Here is an 18671-nt window from a genome sequence, read left to right on the forward strand (position 1 = left end):
AGTCCTCACAGAGCGGCATGGAAAAACCAAACTGTTCTGGGAGAAACAGGACTTTGGTCCCTGGACTAATCCAAAATGACCTATGCCTGCTGCCTTCCCGGTAAAGGGCAGATAACATTACTCCGAGTGCATTCAGGCAGCATGTGTATTCTGCACCATATTGTACAAAAAATAACAGGCTGTTTGAAATTGCAAACAGAGCAACAACCCCCATAATTCCCCCTCCCCAATGGCCAGATCCTCTAAGCTAGGGCCGGGACAATACCAGTATCACGATACTCGTTAGTATCGTGGCAATGAAACAAAAATGGAAGCGGATTTAACTTCTTTAAGAAAACAGCACTAATGTTGGGAACAAAAATGTGTAATCCCGATTCACATTTATTTTCCAAGCAATAGCACACAATATTTTACAACCAGACGGTTATTAAAGGACCAAAGAGTTAGATCTGCTTTGGGTTATTATTTTTGCCATTGATAAAACATTGCGATACTGCTATTGTCCCGGCCCTAATCTAAACACACAGTCTCTCTGCCCCTTCACAATATAAAAAGAAAAAAGACCAATTAAGCAGATTTAAAAAGATGGCAGCTAGCCCATATTTAAACACCACCTCCTTAGGAGATAAAAGGTGATTAATATGGATGCACGGGAGAAATTGCTTAGCAACCAAGCCATTTACAAGATCCCTGAAAGCGGAGCAGTGTGATTGGCCGTCCAGGCACTCTCCGAGGTCACTTTACCACCTCCATTGACTCTGTCTCACAAAAAGAGGAAGCAGGGCTGAAATCCAGTACAGATTGTTCAGTAAAAATAAAATTCCCAGTAAGCTAAAACAAACTATCTTGGTAATAATAGTTATACTTTTGTTTAGCACCATGACTAGTCCTAATAGTCTAGCTGTGTATTGAATAGGAAGCAAAAATGACTGCATAAAAGGGAAAGACTGGTTGAACATATCATTTGTATCTTACATTTCACCGGCACATGAGAGTGAGTGGGCCTGCGGAACACGGTAGGCAATATAGCCTCCTGCAGAGTAACAACGGGATATATATAGATATATACAGTGCCTTCAGAAAGTATTTAGACCCCTTGACTTTTTCCACAATTTCTTTAGTTACAGGCTTATTCTAAAATTGATTAAATTGCCCCCCCCCACCATCTATCTACACACCATGACAATGCAAAATGGTTTTCAAAATCGCTAATTTGTAAAAAATAAACAGAAATATCACATTTACAAAAGTATTCAGATCCTTTACTAAGTACTTTGTTGAAGCACCTATGGCAGTGATTACAGCCTGGAGTCATCTTGGGTATGACGCTATAAGCTTGGCACACCTGTATTTGGGGAGTATCTCCCATTCCTCTCTGCATATCTTCTCAAGCTCTGTTAGGTTGAATGGGGAGCGTTGCTGCACAACTATTTTCAGGTCTCTCCAGAGATGTTCGATCAGGTTCAAGTCCGGGCTCTGGCTGGGCCTCTCAAGGACATTCAGAGACCTGTCCCGAAGCCACTCCTGCGTTGTCTTGGCTGTGTGCTTAGGGTCGTTGTCGTGTTGGAAGGTGAACCTTCACCCCAGTCTGAGGTCCTGAGGGCTCTGGAGCAGGTTTTCATCAAGGATCTCTCTGTACTTTGCTCCATTCATCTTTCCCTTGATCCCGACTAGTCTCACAGTCCCTTCCGCTGAAAAACACACCCACAGCATGATGCTGCCACCACTATGCTTCACCATAGGGATGGTGCCAGGTTTCCTCCCAGACATGATGCTTGGCATTCAGACCAAAGAGTTGAATCTACAATCACCTATCCGGACCCGTTTTACTGCCGATGCAGAGCCCCACCGGGCCTTCACGACTGGAATTCCGACGTTATCTGCCCGAGGAAGTTATTCAACTGGCCCCTCCATCGCAACGTAACCTGAACGCCCATCTGCTAACTGCGGCCCGCTAATCGTTAGCTGTCTTGAGCATATCGGCTGCTATCTTCTTGGGCCACTATAACTATTTTGACAACTGGATTGGTCCCCTCTACCACACGGAACCCACTAATCTACCGACGGAAACACACAGGGTGGATTAAAACAGACCTCCATCTTCTGCTAGCTTGCTACCCATGGCTCGGCTAGCTGTCTGAATCGCCGTGACCCCAACCAACCTAACTACTCACTGGACCCTTATGATCACTCGGCTAAGCATGCCTCTCCTTAATGTCAATATGCCTCTCCTTAATGTCAATATGCCTTGTCCATTCAGTTCTGGTTAGTGTTTATTGGCTTATTTCACTGTAGAGCCTCTAGCCCTGCTCATTATACCTTATCCAACCCTTCAGTTCCACCACCCACACATGCGATGACATCACCTGGTTTCAATGATGTTTCTAGAGACAATATCTCTTTCATCATCACTCAATGCCTAGGTTTACCTCCACTGTATTCACATCCTACCATACCTTTGTCTGTACACTATACCTTGAATCTATTTTAATCGCCCCTCGAAACCTGCTCCTTTTACTCTCTGTTCCGGACGTCTTAGACGTCCAATTCTCATGGCTTTTAGCCGTACCCTTATCCTACTCCTCCTCTGGCGATGTAGAGGTGAATCCAGGCCCTTCGGTGCCTAGCTCCACTCCTATTCCCCAGGCGCTCTCTTTTGATGACTTCTGTAATCGTAAAAGCCATGGTTTCATGCATGTTAACATTAGAAGCCTCCTCCCTAAGTTTGTTTTATTCACGGCTTTAGCACACTCTGCCAACCCGGATGTCTTAGCCCTGTCTGAATCCTGGCTTAGGAAGACCACCAATAACTCTGAAATCTCCATCCCTAACTACAACATTTTCAGACAAGATAGAACGGCCAAAGGGGGTGGAGTTGCAATCTACTGCAGAGATAGCCTGCAGAGTTCTGTCCTACTATCCAGGTCTGCACCCAAACAATTTGAACTTCTACTTTTAAAAATCCACCTCTAAAAACAAGTCTCTCACCGTTGCCGCCTGCTATAGACCACCCTCTGCCCCCAGCTGTGCTCTGGATACCATATGTGAACTGATTGCCCCCCATCTATCTTCAGAGCTCGTGCTGCTAGGTGACCTAAACTGTGACATACTTAGCACCCCAGCCATCCTACAATCTAAGCTTGATGCCCTCAATCTCACACAAATTATCAATGAACCTACCAGGTACAACCCCAATGCCGTAAACACGGGCACCCTCATAGATATCATCCTAACCAACTTGCCCTCTAAATTCACCTCTGCTGTTTTCAACCAAGATCTCAGCGATCACTGCCTCCTTGCCTGCATCCGTAATGGGTCTGCGGTCAAACGACCTCCACTCATCACTATCAAACGCTCCCTGAAACACTTCAGCGAGCAGGCCTTTCTAATCGACCTGGCCCGGGTATCCTGGAAGGATATCGACCTCATCCCGTCAGTAGAGAATGCCTGGTTATTTTTTTTAAATGCCTTCCCAACCATCTTAAATAAGCATGCCCCATGCAAGAAATGTAGAACCAGGAACAGATATAGCCCTTGGTTCTCTCCAGACCTGACTGCCCTTAACCAACACAAAAACATCCTGTGGCGTTCTGCATTAGCATCGAACAGCCCCCGTGAAATGCAACTTTTTAGGGAAGTTAGAAATCAATATACACAGGCAGTTAGAAAAGCCAAGGCTAGCTTTTTCAAGCAGAAATTTGCTTCCTGCAACACAAACTCAAAAAAGTTCTGGGACACTGTAAAGTCCATGGAGAATAAGAGCACCTCCTCCCAGCTGCCCACTGCACTGAGGATAGGAAACTCTGTCACCACCGATAAATCCACTATAATTGAGAATTTCAATAAGCATTTTACTACGGCTGGCCATGCTTTCCACCTGGCCACCCCTACCCCGGTCAACAGCACTGCACCCCCCCACAGCAACTCGCCCAAGCCTTCCCCATTTCTCCTTCTCCCAAATCCAGTCAGCTGATGTTCTGAAAGAGCTGCAAAATCTGGACCCCCACAAATCAACCGGGCTAGACAATCTGGACCCTTTCTAAAATTATCTGCCGAAATTGTTGCAACCCCTATTACTAGCCTGTTCAACCTCTCTTTCGTGTCGTCTGAGATTCCCAGAGATTGGAAAGCAGCTGCGGTCATCCCCCTCTTCAAAGGGGGGGACACTCTTGACCCAAACTGCTACAGACCTATATCTATCCTACCCTGCCTTTCTAAGGTCTTCGAAAGCCAAGTTAACAAACAGATCACCGACCATTTTGAATCCCATCGTACCTTCTCCGCTATGCAATCTGGTTTCAGAGCTGGTCATGGGTGCACCTCAGCCACGCTCAAGGTCCTGAACGATATCTTAACTGCCATCGATAAGAAACAGTACTGTGCAGCCGTATTCATTGACCTGGCCAAGGCTTTCGACTCTGTCAATCACCACATCGGCAGACTCAACAGCCTTGGTTTCTCAAATGATTGCCTCGACTGGTTCACCAACTAATTCTCAAACAGAGTTCAGTGTGTCAAATCTGAGGTCCTGTTGTCCGGGCCTCTGGCAGTCTCTATGGGGGTGCCACAGGGTTCAATTCTTTGGCCGACTCTCTTCTCTGTATACATCAATGATGTCGCTCTTGCTCCTGGTGAGTCTCTGATCTACGCAGACGACACCATTCTGTATACTTCTGGCCCCTCTTTGGACACTGTGTTAACAACCCTCCAGACGAGCTTCAATGCCATACAACTCTCCTTCCGTGGCCTCTAACTGCTCTTAAATACAAGTAAAACTAAATGCATGCTCTTCAACCGATCGCTGCCTGCACCTGCCCGCCTGTCCAGCATCACTACTCTGGACGGTTCTGACTTAGAATATGTGGCCAACTATAAATACCTAGGTGTCTGGTTAGACTGTAAACTCTCCTTCCAGACTCACATCAAACATCTCCAATCCAAAGTTAAATCTAGAATTGGCTTCCTATTTCGCAACAAAGCATCCTTCACTCATGCTGCCAAACATACCCTCGTAAAACTGACCATCTTACCGATCCTCGACTTCGCCGATGTCATTTACAAAATAGCCTCCAACACCCTACTCAACAAATTGGATGCAGTCTATCACAGTGCCATCCGTTTCGTCACCAAAGCCCCATATACTACCCACCACTGCGACCTGTACGCTCTCATTGGCTGGCCCTCACTTCATACTCTTCGCCAAACCCACTGGCTCCAGGTCATCTTCAAGACCCTGCCAGGTAAAGTCCCGCCTTATCTCTGCTCGCTGGTCACCATAGCTGCACCCACCCGTAGCACGCGTTCCAGCAGGTATATCTCACTTGTCACCCCCAGAGCCAATTCCTCCTTTGGCAGCCTCTCCTTCCAGTTCTCTGCTGCCAATGACTGGAACGAACTACAAAAATCTCTGCAACTGGAAACACTTATTTTCCTCACTAGCTTTAAGCACCAGCTGTCAGAGCAGCTCACAGATCACTGCACCTGTACATAGCCCATCTATAAATAGCCCAAACAACTACCTCTTCCCCTACTGTATTTATTTATTTATTTAGCTCCTTTGCACCCCAGTATTTCTACTTTGCACACTCATCTACTGTCAAATCTACCATTCCAGTGTTTTAATTGCTATATTGTATTTACTTTGCCACCATGGCCTATTTATTGCTTTTACCTCCCTTATCTCACCTCATTTGCTCACATTTTAAATAGACTTATTTTTCAACTGTATGTTTGTTTTACTCCATGTGTAACTCTGTGTTGTTATATGTGTCGAACTGCTTTGCTTCATCTTGGCCAAGTCGCAGTTGTAAATGAGAACTTGTTCTCAACTTGCGTACCTGGTGAAATAAAAGGTGAAATGAATAAAATAAAATCTATTTTTTATAAAAATGTTCTAAACCTTACTAACAACAAAATATTAATCACATTTTGGCCAAGGGAGCCATGGAATAAGTTGAGTATGTAATTTTATTAATTTAATGAATTAGTTCTGGGAGGCTCACACGGGATATTGATATCCACAGTACTGCACCAATTCTTTGTTTTTAACATAAAATGCACTATAATTTAAGATTAAAACTGCAAAGTTCTCTTTCTGCCTCATGAATTAAAATATATATATATATATTATTAGACACCAAGAGGCGGGCCTTTGAAATGTTCCTTCCCAGGGCATGGGACCTGGTTCATCCAGCCATGCACTGCCAAAGTCATAGTAAAACTCCTTGTATGCTACTTTTCTCTCACTGTAATTGTGTTCTGATTATGAGGGGTTCCCTGATGGAGACCTGCATGGAGAGCAGAGGGGAACAGGCCAGAAGATGACAAATCCCCTCCCATCATGGATCAAGAGTCTGGAGATAATGTGCTGATGGGGTGTGAGAAGATCTGTGTAAAACCCCAGGGAGATGACTGTTTGTAATTCGACCCGATCTGTTAGCCTCTGATACACTAACTACAGACTGGCCAAGCCATAAAAAGCTTAGTGAAACGTTTCTCGGGTGAACACAAAGCACAAGCCAAGCCAATATCTAGAATGTCAATTAGAGCAGAGTATGTCGATGTATCAGTTTGGCTACAAGGCTACTCAGTCAATGTCTGGCATCCCCACTAGGCCTGGGTTATATCATTCCAGTATAATAAACACATCTAAGCATATTTTCCATCCTCCAACCCAAATGTTCCCCAAAATGAATGACGTTGTCTGTCAAAACCAACACAGACATTACAGGCAAAGCCAAAACAATTTGAGTATTTAGATTGACTTTAAGCTCCGTCATATATTAAACATGGAGCATTACACACTGAGTGACAGCTGAAATTAAGAAGCACAATATATAGACAAAAGTATGTGGACACCCCTTCAAATTTGTGGATTTGGCTATTTCAGCCACACCCGTTGCTGACAGGTGTATAACACAGCCATGCAATCTCCATAGACAAACATTGGCAGTAGAATGGTTTTACTGAAGAGCTCAGTGACTTCCAACGTGGAACCGTCAAAGGATGCCACCACTCCAACAAGTCAGTTCGTCAAATTCCTGCCCTGCTACAGTGCTGTTATTTGGAAGTGGAAACTTCTAGGAACAACAAAGGCTCAGCCGCAAAGTGGTAGGCCACACAAGCTCACAGAACAATGCATAGTGCCAACGGTAAAGTTTGGTGGAGGAGGAATAATGGTCTGGGGCTGTTTTTCATGGTTCAGGCTATGCCCCTTAGCTCCAGTGAAGGGAAATCTTAACACTACAGCATACAATGACATTATGGACCAGTGTTTCCTAACCCTGGTCCTCAAGTACCCCCAACAGTACACCGTTTCAGCACTTGACAAACACCTCAATCAACTCATTGAGGGCTTGATGATTCTTTTATTTAACTAGGCAAGTGAGGACGACGCTGGGCCAAATGTGCGCTGCCTTATGGGACTTCCAATCACGGCCAGATGTGATACAGCCTGGATTTGAACCAGGGACTGTAGTGACACCTCTTGCACTAAGATGCAGTGCCTTAGACCGCTGTGCCACTCAGGAGCTGTATGGATTTCGCTTTGTGCACAGAGGCATTGCCATGCTGAAACAGGAAAGGGCCTTCCCCAAACTGTTGCCACAAAGTTGTAAGCACAGAAACGTCTAGAATAGTGTTTCCCAAACCTGGCCCTCGAGTACCCCCGACAGTACACATTTTTATTGTAACCATGGACAACCACACCTGAGTTAACTTGGGCTCCTGAGTGGCGCAGTGGTCTAAGGCACTGCATCTCAGTGCTAGAGGCATCACTGCAGACCCTGGTTCGATCCCGGACTGTATCACAACCGGCCGTGATCGGGAGTCCCATTGGGCGGTGCACAATTGGCCCAGTGTCGTCCAAGTTAGGGAGGGTTTGGCCGGGGTAGGCCGTCATTGTGAAATAAGAATCTGTTCTTAACTGACTTGCCTAGTTAAATAAAGGTTACATTTTTCTTTTTAAATAATGTTTGTCAAGATCGGCCTGCACAGAGCTCTGACCTCAACTCCATCGAACACCTTTGGGATGAATTGGAACACCGACTGCGAACCAGGCTTAATCACTAATGCTCGTGGCTGAATGGAAGCAAGTCCCAGCAGCAATGTTCCAACATCTAGTGGAAAGCCTTCCCAGAAGAGTGGAGGCTGTTATAGCAGCAAAGGGAGGGACCAACTCCATATTAATGCACATGATTTTGGAATGAGATGTTCAACGAGCAGGTGTCCACATACTTTTGGTCATGTACTGTATTTAGCCACTGCTATTCAAAATGCAGATTTTACAGCATTATTAAAGTCAAACGGATTGAATGTCAACTGAAGATGTATGAATAAAGTAATTTTCATAGTGGGCATATGGGGGAGGGTTATTCAGAGCATTTTTCATTTAGTTTAATTACATTCTCTCAAAGGCCATAATGTTTATTTCAGGATTTTAATATATTCTGAGGCAATCCCATTATGATGTCAAATTATGTGAGTGGGCAGGAGTGAGAGCAGGTCCTCCCTGATGTTGTGTCAGATGCTTCATGTTATAATATTCATCCAGACAGAGGTCTTTCAGTTACTGAGGCATGGAATGAGTCCTCAGGACTATCATCATGTATATGGCCTGATGGGCTGATGAAGACTATCAATCAAAATTGTATTTACAAAGCCTGTTTACATCAGCAGATGTCACAAATTGCTTATACAGAAACCCAGCACAAAACCACAAAGAGCAAGCAGAAGACTACACTGAGAACACAGCAACTTCAATAAAATATTAATTTAGTTTTGTCATGGATATAAAAGTAAGATAAGTTGTTATTGCCATGATGTATCTCTTTTATAGGCCATGCTTAAACCACAGATGGGAAGAAGCTGTGACTTCCTGTCTCTCTAGCCAAAAAATGATCTGACACAGCCAGGAAAGTGTGCAGGATAGAATTGCAGTCTGTGCTATCCAGTTTCCCTGGGACGTTCCTACTCCTGCACTGAAGTTGACATTAAAAATTGTTGGGGGTTAGGGACGTCCCAAGGATCCCAGATAGCAAGGCGCATAATGTACATGGGCAAACTCTGCCTCTAGGTGCAACCTCCAAACTCTGCCTCTAGGTGCAATGATCCCTCCTCCGGCTTTGACAATAGACGTGGAAACTAAGCCTTTGGAGTCAGCTTTGAAGGGCCAATAACATACTTCAAAGCATTTCCTGTAACCACTGGGATTCTGACACATAAGTCCTCCTTTATTGCAGGCTGTATATCCGCCACAAAACCATTCTGCTCGCCTCAGACAAACAGAGGGGTACTTCTGAATGGAACTTCATGCCATAATATACCATTTTGGATCTTCCACGCAGTGTTTTGACTAGTTCCAAGTGCGCACAAAGATTGAAAACAGTTAGCCTAATACTCAACATATATTTTTTAAATACCTGAATATGCTTTAAAATGTTTCGGTCCTGCTGAAACAGGGCAGTAACGTCCTGTGTCCCAATCCAATAGATTGTATATTCTAGTATTATAGCTCACATCTGTCCCACAGTCTCTCGAACTAGGTTCAAACCTATATTAGTGTGGTCTACTGGTCTCATTGCGCACAAGGCATTGACGAAAGTATTACATTAATCCATCCTTATTTGATTCAACTGTAACAATCTAGGCTATATGAATGCACCACGTTTCATAAAAGGGGACCGATTGCACTCCATCCCCATAATTCAGAGCCACTTGGCGGCATTTACGTAAATCTACAAATCTCTACCATAGCCTAGGCTACTAAAATGAATGCACCTGCTGATGACCGCAAACAATGCATTTGGCCTACTAAACGGATTGTATAGCATGGCAAGATAGCCTATTAATGATAGCAAATGAGGCAAAGCAATGTATTGATCACCAGAATAGTACATAAAAACAATTTCTTACATACAGTGTTCAGTGTTATCATAAGGCTTGTTTATATTTGGCTCGATGTTCGCTCCCCTGCTCAGAAGGCGTATTTCCTTTGCCAAAGAGACGTCGCTGAAGTCCGATGAGACTGAGAATTATCGGTTTGAAAATATCCATGAAGAGAACCACTTTTAAAAAGTATTATTCGAAATGGCAAATGTCTTGATATTGAAAATGAAATCGTTTGTAGGTGTATTCATTCCAATTTTCCTCTAATGTATTCTTCTCCCCACAGCCGACCGAACTGAAATATGTCGAAATGCATGAGATGAATTCTCACGACTGAACAAAACGGGCATCCGACCAATCAATTAAGAGTATATTTGAATATTCCCACGGCTCGGCCAATCGTTTGAAACAGAAGGCGGTAACCACGGTGACGCCGCAAGCGTCTAGGTGAGCACGTTATTATTTCGCGGAAAAACTTAAAGGGGTAGTGCATGGCTCCTGTCGGTCTACAACAAAGGAGATGAAAAAAAATGTCATTCACTCATGGTTGTTCGATAAGTACTTGATCAAACACAAATTCAGCCTACATACATGGTCTCTGAAATAAACCGTGTTAACACCAATGTGTTAGGCGACCACAAAAAATGAAACATCCTCTAAATAAATGCTGCTGGCCTTGCTCAGTACACTTCAAAATGGCTTTAAAATAAATCAGAGATGAACTACCATTTGGATATCACAAAATTGGGGAGAAAAAAGGGGTAAAAGTACAAAAAATGTAAAATACATAAATTTGAGATAAAAATATGCAATTTAATGTAGGCACATAGTATTGTAATATATGTTGAATGGGATTCCTTAATGCACAGTAAGAGCTTAATCTAAACAGTTAGCTTCAAGTTTACACACCTGAATGGGAGTTGAAGTCAGGTGCAATCTGACAACCTTTCCATCACAAATTATAATTTCATCAGCAATATGCCCTTACAGCAGAGACCACTTTAATACAAAACACAGTCTCCATGGTAACTCTTGATAGCTGCTTGTTATGGCTTGTTGCTAGAAAATGATTACTTTCTGATGGTGCCAGGGACATGACCCCCCCCCCCCCTTTGTGTGTGTGTGTGTGCGTGTGAGTGTGCGTGTGCGTGTGTGTGTGTGTGTGAGAATGCTTGCAGGCGTGCATGTGTGTGTGCATGTGTTTGAACTTGACTGAAGTGAGCATCAGCTGAAAATGCACCATATAATAGGCCAATCATAAACAGATTGGATTGGATTGTTCGCAAGGTCATTGTGTTCAGCCCGAAGTGCATCAATCTTTTATACATTTCTTTTATCATACTCACCAAAAGTTTGAGCTCTGTATTCTTCGTCTGGTAGCCTATGTTGTGTATGTGGGTAGAGGGGTGGAAGGCTGCAAGGTTGTGTGATAACTATTATAATTGACTGGAACTGTCATGGCGATTCTCTTTGAAATGCCACTGGCACTAACCAAATAGCTTCTACAGTAACTGTAGTATGAACATTTTAGATTCTTCACGCTATATAGGGCTATACAGTATATATTGCAAACAGTACTGTTTTTCCAAAAATGCATTTGCAGGCTTCGCCTGGATGCCCTTGGCTTTCTTTATAATGATTTTTTTTTATCGCTTTGGTACTATTTTCACAAGTATGTGGTAAAATTTCACAACTCTTAGTACAAAGCTCAAAACAGATAATCAAATAGGCTGCTTTTTCAAAACTTTAATCACATTATCAATTGACTAAGTACAACACATAACATCACACAGTAACTGTTTCATCATATAAAGTAATTGCCTTTCACAATGCAATGGTGGATCTCTTCTCATTTGTTTAAATACATTTGACCATCACTTAATCGAACTTAATGGTTAATCACATAACTGTTTGGTAAACCTATAGATTTTAAACTAGTTTGTCTACTATAAATGGATTTTGAGAACTACAAAAATAAAATGTTGTTTGTAAAGTAGAAACATCTAAATGACCTGTATGATACATGATAACCATTCATAATGACTACTCGTTATTGCTAATTGATTTTACAAAGTGGTAACCACAACTGGTCACCATGTACAAGGGTGTGTGTGAATGTAACAGTGTAGGTTCCGTCCCTCTCTTCGCCCCAACCTGGGCTTGAACCAGGGACCCTTGCACACATCAACAACTGACACCCACAAAGCATCGTTACCCATCGCGCCACAAAAGCCGCGGCCCTTGCAACGCAAGGGGAACAACCACTTCAGGTCTCAGAGCGAGTGACGTCGCCGATTGAAACGCTATTAGCGCGCACCACCGCTAACTAACTAGCCATTTCACATCGGTTACATGAACACTTACAATTTCTTTCAATCTCCCCAGCAGGATAGGAGAGGAAGAAATCAAAGAGCTTGTGGACAAGGGGCCGTCAGAGAGGTGGGCATGGGCCCCATCAAAGAGGTCAGAGGTGGGCATGGGCCCCATCAAAGAGGTGGACATCAGAGAGGGAGGCAGATGAACAATGTGGGGGAAACATCTCCATGTGCGCAGCTATTTCTGAAGATGGTGTGGTAGGACATATGACATTACTTGGATCCTACAACTCTGCACATCTCATTGTGTTGAGCAGGCATGTGAAGGGGTCATTGTGTGGGACAATGTCATTGTGTGGGACAATGTCAGGTTCCACCCTGCAGAGGTGGTTCAGGCATGGTTTTGGGGCCATCCCCGATTTGTGACCCTATACCTGCCCCCATACACTCCTTTCCTCAACCATATTGAGGATTTTTTTTTGCATGGAGGTGGAAGGTTGAGGGAATAACAAGACTGTGCAAAACTGTCTTCAAGGCAAAGGGTGGCTACTTTGAAGAATCTAAAATCTAAAATATATTTTGATTTGTTTAACACTTCTTTTGGTTACTACTTGATTCCATGTGTGTTATTTCTACAATGTAGAAAATAGTCAACAAATTAAGAAAAACCCTTGAATGAGTAGGTGTGTCCAAACCTTTGACTGGTACTGTATGGGAATGTGTGTGTGTGTGCGTGTGTGTGTCCAGGCTAATGCTCCTGCGAGTGCAGCTGATAGTGTGCTCTGCTCTGAGGGGATGACCACTTCCACTGGCTTGCAGGTAAAACAGCATCACCCATCTCTGCCCTTAAGCTTTCTACCCCCTACAGCAGTCTAAGGCACTGCATCTCAGTGCTAGAGGCGTCACTACAGACCCTGGTTCGATTTCAGGCTGTATTACAACCGGCTGTGATTGGGAGTCCCATAGGGCAGCGCACAATTGGCCCAGTGTTGTTAGGGTTTGGCCGGGGTAGGCCGTCGTTGTAAATAAGAATTTGTTCTTAACTGACTTGCCTAGTTAAATAATAAAAATACCCCGCCATCCTGCATCTGTGACCTCATTTCCTATTTACTCAGACATGCAGAAACACCCTGTGACCACAGCATCGTTTCATTTGCAGTTGTTCAATTAGCCTTAAAACAGCCATGCCATTTTATCCATGTATTCAACATCACAGTTCACTCTGTAGCACACAGAGCCCTACTGTTCACCTCAGTGAATATTTCTAACAGTGTGAGCCAATAAACGTATTAGCCTATGAATAAAAAAATACAAACTTAAAATCTGAACTTTAATTGTGCCCTAAAGGAAATTAGACATCTGTATTCTTTAAGACAAAATTGGACACTTACCATGCATAGTGTCATATAATAACCACTCGAACGTACAGCGGCTTTTATGAAGAATATTGAATTATGTCTTGACAATACCCCTGAGTGCCATTCTTCAATATGAATAAGGGCTTTGAATGGTAAATGAGGTTACCATGCCAACCCCTTGTCTTATATGATATAAAATACATGGAGAAATGTTCTCCCAGTAACTGTTGTTGCTGCCAGCCTTAAACAATGCAAAACACACTAATTAATTCATAAATTAGCTAATCGATCAAAGGGAAATTACTTTCATCCCCTTGAGCTTGTGACAGCAGAATAATTTGGAAAGGGCCCCTCCGCATTTAGTCTATCAGGACTCCTTATGCATATGAATGTTTTACAGTAATACAGAACATTTTCTTCAGCTAAAAGATAATGATAATGTACTCATTCTTTTAGGCTTACTTAATTTGTGTTAAACCGTCTTTTGCAGTTCTTACTGATAGTACTGCAAGTTTCATTCATCAGTCATAGACAGGGAATAATACACCCTCATTGTAATATATTCTCAAAGTCTGAAATGGTTCAATAGAAAGACACCGAAAAAGACCCCCACACCAGCATGATGATAATGATAGAATTAGTGTATGACCAGCCTAATTAGAAATAGAAAATGTACTCTTAAGATAAGTTTTAAAATTACTTCGTGGAATCAATCCACAATGTGGTTATATTCCTCTAATTTCAGTTTCCTTTTTAAATTGATCTCCTCTATTTGATGTTTCATTAGAAAATAATGACTTTCAAAAGCAGAGTGTCTTTGATGAAGCAATTAACCACAACCAGGAAGAGAGAGCATTAAGTGAATTTCAACGGCAAAACTCAAAGGGCAGTCACTCATCTGAACGTGTTTCGCTATGTTTAAATTTAGATTAGATTACCATTCTCAAACAGTAATTTTGCAGGATGTTAATTCTCCCCTTTCACTCAAAAATATTCTGCAGCAGTACTGTATGTCAACATGTTTACAATATAGTATGTAAAATATATCCATGCTATATTGGCAAACTACAGTTATTCTTCCTAATGTACAGTAAATCATATGATTTTCTAGTCTCCCATGAAAAATGAAATTTTAGCATGAAGTGAAATTCTGTATAAAGAGATTGAGAAATTCAAATTGAGCTATAATTCTGTCAGACAAAAGGGGTTAAATGTTCCTCTAGCTAGCAAGATTTAACACACACACACACACACACACACACACACACACACACACACACACACACACACACACACACACACACACACACACACACACAGCTTAAATGCTTTATATAAACAGAACATTTTGTTTTCAATTAATGCTTGATGAAGCAGTGAAAAATCATCATCTTGATTATAATGTTGATGTTTAATCCCCCTAAAAGAGAAACAACAAGGAGAGAGATGGAGATTATTTTTAATCCAGGGAGCCGCTTAGCAAAAACAATAGCATGACCAAGGGGACACACCGAGGGATGCAAATATGGATACATTTTGTCTGCCAAATATAACAAAGAGAAACAACATGCGGAAGCTGTCTGTGCAATCTGTGAAATGCTTTTAGGGAATGGAGGAAAAATGAAATCTAGATTGAAAACCATCTATGTGATTACATTTACCCTGAAAGGCTGAGACAGATGTCTTCGACCTTATATTAATCAATACAAAACTATAAAGCATGATGATAATCTAATCACTGCATTACCATGTTAGCTCTCCACATTGGAAAACTGGTGTTACAAAAGCCAATATGAATATAGGCCAAACCAGGATCCAAATATGGCATTTTTGTAATTCTGGTTAATGTTCATGCTCAAATTATATTTGTTAGGCATTGTTTTCATATTTATTTAATACAGCAAACAACATCTGCTCAGTTTGAATGATCAACACTATATATTTTTAAACATTTTATTTAACCTTTATTTAACTAGGCAAGTCAGTTATGAACAAATTCTTATTTACAATGACGGCTTACCCCGGGCCAAACCCGGACGACGCTGAGCCAATTGTGTACCGCCCTATGGGACTCCCAAACATGGCCGGATGTGATGCAGCCTGGATATAACACTATAAAATATGTTCACAGACTGTTTAGACTCAGGTCTATTCACTAAAAGATACTCTCAACCAAGACCCCCTGTGCTTTCCCAACTCCCATATAGCTACATCCTATCTCAGTCATGCCATTTAGCTGCTGGTTGACTCTCTCACTGCTGAGGATGTCAGGCAGGCCCCCTCCCTCTACAGAGTGTCCTCATCAGAGCGGAATGAACCTGGCGCTGACACTAATAAAGAATACCATCTGTGCCTGGCAGGCGGAAGGAAAGAGGCGAGTGAACCAATGAACTTCTCTGTAGCATCTCCTCTCTCACCCCATGCCACTGGCTCCCCTGAGCTCTGTCATGATGAAAGGGGAAGAGTGGTGCAGGGGTAATTAAATTCCAGCAGGGGTCAGAGGCGACCCCGATAGCACTATCTGTAACAGGGTCAGCAGAGACATTATGACTGAGGTTCAGAAATGTCAAAGAGACTAATTGTGGAAAAACATTATCTTCAAATTGCTCCATCTCTCAGACGATCACATACAGTTCAACAATATGAGTACCGTACTCAACAGTACCTATGGGGAGGAAAATAGCCCCCTGGTCTCATGTAGTGGAGAGGTGAAGTTGTATTATCATACACTTTATCTCTGAGAGAAGGCTTATACAAATTATATAAACATTAAAAAAATTACTATATCTACATTTGTGTTCATTGTGCCTTTTTTCTTTTCTGTATTATTGAGAATCCACTTTCATCTTCAAATTGTACCTCCTGAGTGGCACAATGCTATAAGGCACTGCATGTCAGTGCTAGAGCTGTCACTACAGACACCCTGGTTTGAATCCAGACTGTATCACAACCAGCTGTGATTGGGAGTCCCATAGGCCGGTGCTCAGTTGGCCCAGCGTCGCCTGGGTTTGGCCGGTGTAGGCCGTCAGTTGAAAATAAGAATTTATTCTTAACTGACTTGCCTGGTTAAATAAAGGTCAAACAAAATTGGAATTATGATCCGATGCAATTCTTTGAAAATGTATTGACAAATATATTTATAACTAACCCCCTTCTGTCTGTGGCATTGCCACCTGCTGGTTTACATTGCCTCTCACAACCATACTTCACTTCACAACTAGTTTTACGAGATTATGCATCTCAAATACACCAAGGCTGGTTGACTGGAATGTGGACCGCCCAGTCTGGAAAAATAGATCAGCACTACAAGCACGAGTCTGAAGTAAGATATCAATTTAACTGATTACAAAATGTATTCAAGAACGTCTACAGGTCAATTTATTTAAGTTAAAGAAATGTTTGGCTCGTAATGTAATTTGGCTTTACAGCCACTATAAGAGACTGTCATCAACTGACATCATGACATTAGCTAGGGTGGCTAGTTAGGTAAAAGTTAGCTGTGGTAGCCTAACGTTAGCTACAATCGCAATGGAAATGTACACCTAGCAGCACTAACGTTAAGTGTATCAAAACCAATCGATTATGGGGCACAGGGGCAGCTATTGTGAGAACTGGGTCGGCCTAAGTATGTGTCGTAGCCTAAATAATTAATATTATACTATTTATTGATTATGTGAATGAAAATGCCATCGAGCTGCAAAGCACATTGAATTGAATGACGCCACACACACAGGGCGCATTCGATTATGCTGAGCCGCGAGGCACGGGTCTATGCCTGCAACACAAACTCAAAAAAGTTCTGGGACACTGTAAAGTCCATGGAAAATAAGAACACCTCCTCCCAGCTGCCCACTGCACTGAGGATAGGAAACTCTGTCACCACCGATAAATCCACTATAATTGAGAATTTCAATAAGCATTTTTCTACGGCTGGCCTTGCTTTCCACCTGGCTACCCCTACCGCGGTCAACAGCACTGCACCCCCCACAGCTACCCGCCCAGGCCTTCCCTATTTCTCCTTCTCCCAAATACAGTCAGCTGATGTTCTGAAAGAGCTGCAAAATCTGGACCCCTACAAATTAGCCGGGCTAGACAATCTGGACACTTTCTTTCTAAAATGATCTGCCGAAATTGTTGCAACCCCTATTACTAGCCTGCTCAACCTCTCTTTCGTGTCGTCTGAGATTCCCAAAGATTGGAAAGCAGCTGCGGTCATCCCCCTCTTCAAAGGGGGGGACACTCTTGACCCAAACTGCTACAGACCTATATCTATCCTACCCTGCCTTTCTAAGGTCTTCGAAAGCCAAGTCAACAAACAGATTACCGACCATTTCGAATCCCACCGCACCTTCTCCGCTATGCAATCTGGTTTCAGAGCTGGTCATGGGTGAACCTCAGCCACGCTCAAGGTCCTAAACGATATCGTAACCGCCATCGATAAGAAACAATACTGTGCTGCCGTATTCATTGACCTGGCCAAGGCTTTCGACTCTGTCAATCACCTCATCCTCATCGGCAGACTCAATAGCCTTGGTTTCTCAAATGATTGCCTCGCCTGGTTCACCAACTGCTTTTCCGATAGAGTTCAATGTGTCAAATTGGATGGCCTGTTGTCCGGGCCTCTGGCAGTCTCTATGGGGTTGCCACAGGGTTCAATTCTTGGGCCAACTCTTTTCTCTGTATACATCAATGATGTCACTCTTGCTGCTGGTGAGTCTCTGATCCACCTCTACGCAGACGACACCATTCTGTATACCTCTGGCCACTCTTTGGACACTGTGTTAACAACCCTCCAGACGAGCTTCAATGCCATACAACTCTCCTTCCGTGGCCTACAACTGCTCTTAAATACAAGGTAAACTAAATGCATGCTCTTCATCGCTGCCTGCACCAGCCCGCCCGTCCAGCATCACTACTCTGGATGGTTCTGACTTAGAATATGTGGATAACTACAAATACCTAGGTGTCTGGTTAGACTGTAAACTCTCCTTCCAGATTCACTTCAAACATCTCCAATCCAAAGTTAAATTGGCTTCCTATTTCACATCAAAGCATCCCTCACTCACGCTGCCAAACATACCCTCGTAAAACTGACCATCCTACCGATCCTCGA

The 18671-nt window shown here is 42.9% G+C and overlaps 1 protein-coding gene across 2 annotated transcripts in view; it reads right to left on the reverse strand.

The window, feature by feature from the left end:
- The window catches only part of LOC106568249 (protein FAM222A), a 36589-nt gene extending 26366 nt beyond the window's left edge, over positions 1-10223 (reverse strand). The window contains exon 1 of one of the 2 annotated variants that reach the window (XM_045692424.1): positions 9913-10223. The gene's annotated coding sequence lies outside the window, so the exon portion shown is untranslated. The remainder of the gene's footprint in view (positions 1-9912) is intronic. The other variant, XM_014138420.2, reaches the window with a different exon arrangement.
- Between the last annotated feature and the right edge of the window lie 8448 nt (positions 10224-18671).

The sequence above is a fragment of the Salmo salar genome, chromosome ssa13, assembly GCF_905237065.1.
Source record: "Salmo salar chromosome ssa13, Ssal_v3.1, whole genome shotgun sequence".
NCBI classification, from domain to species: Eukaryota; Metazoa; Chordata; class Actinopteri; order Salmoniformes; family Salmonidae; genus Salmo; species Salmo salar.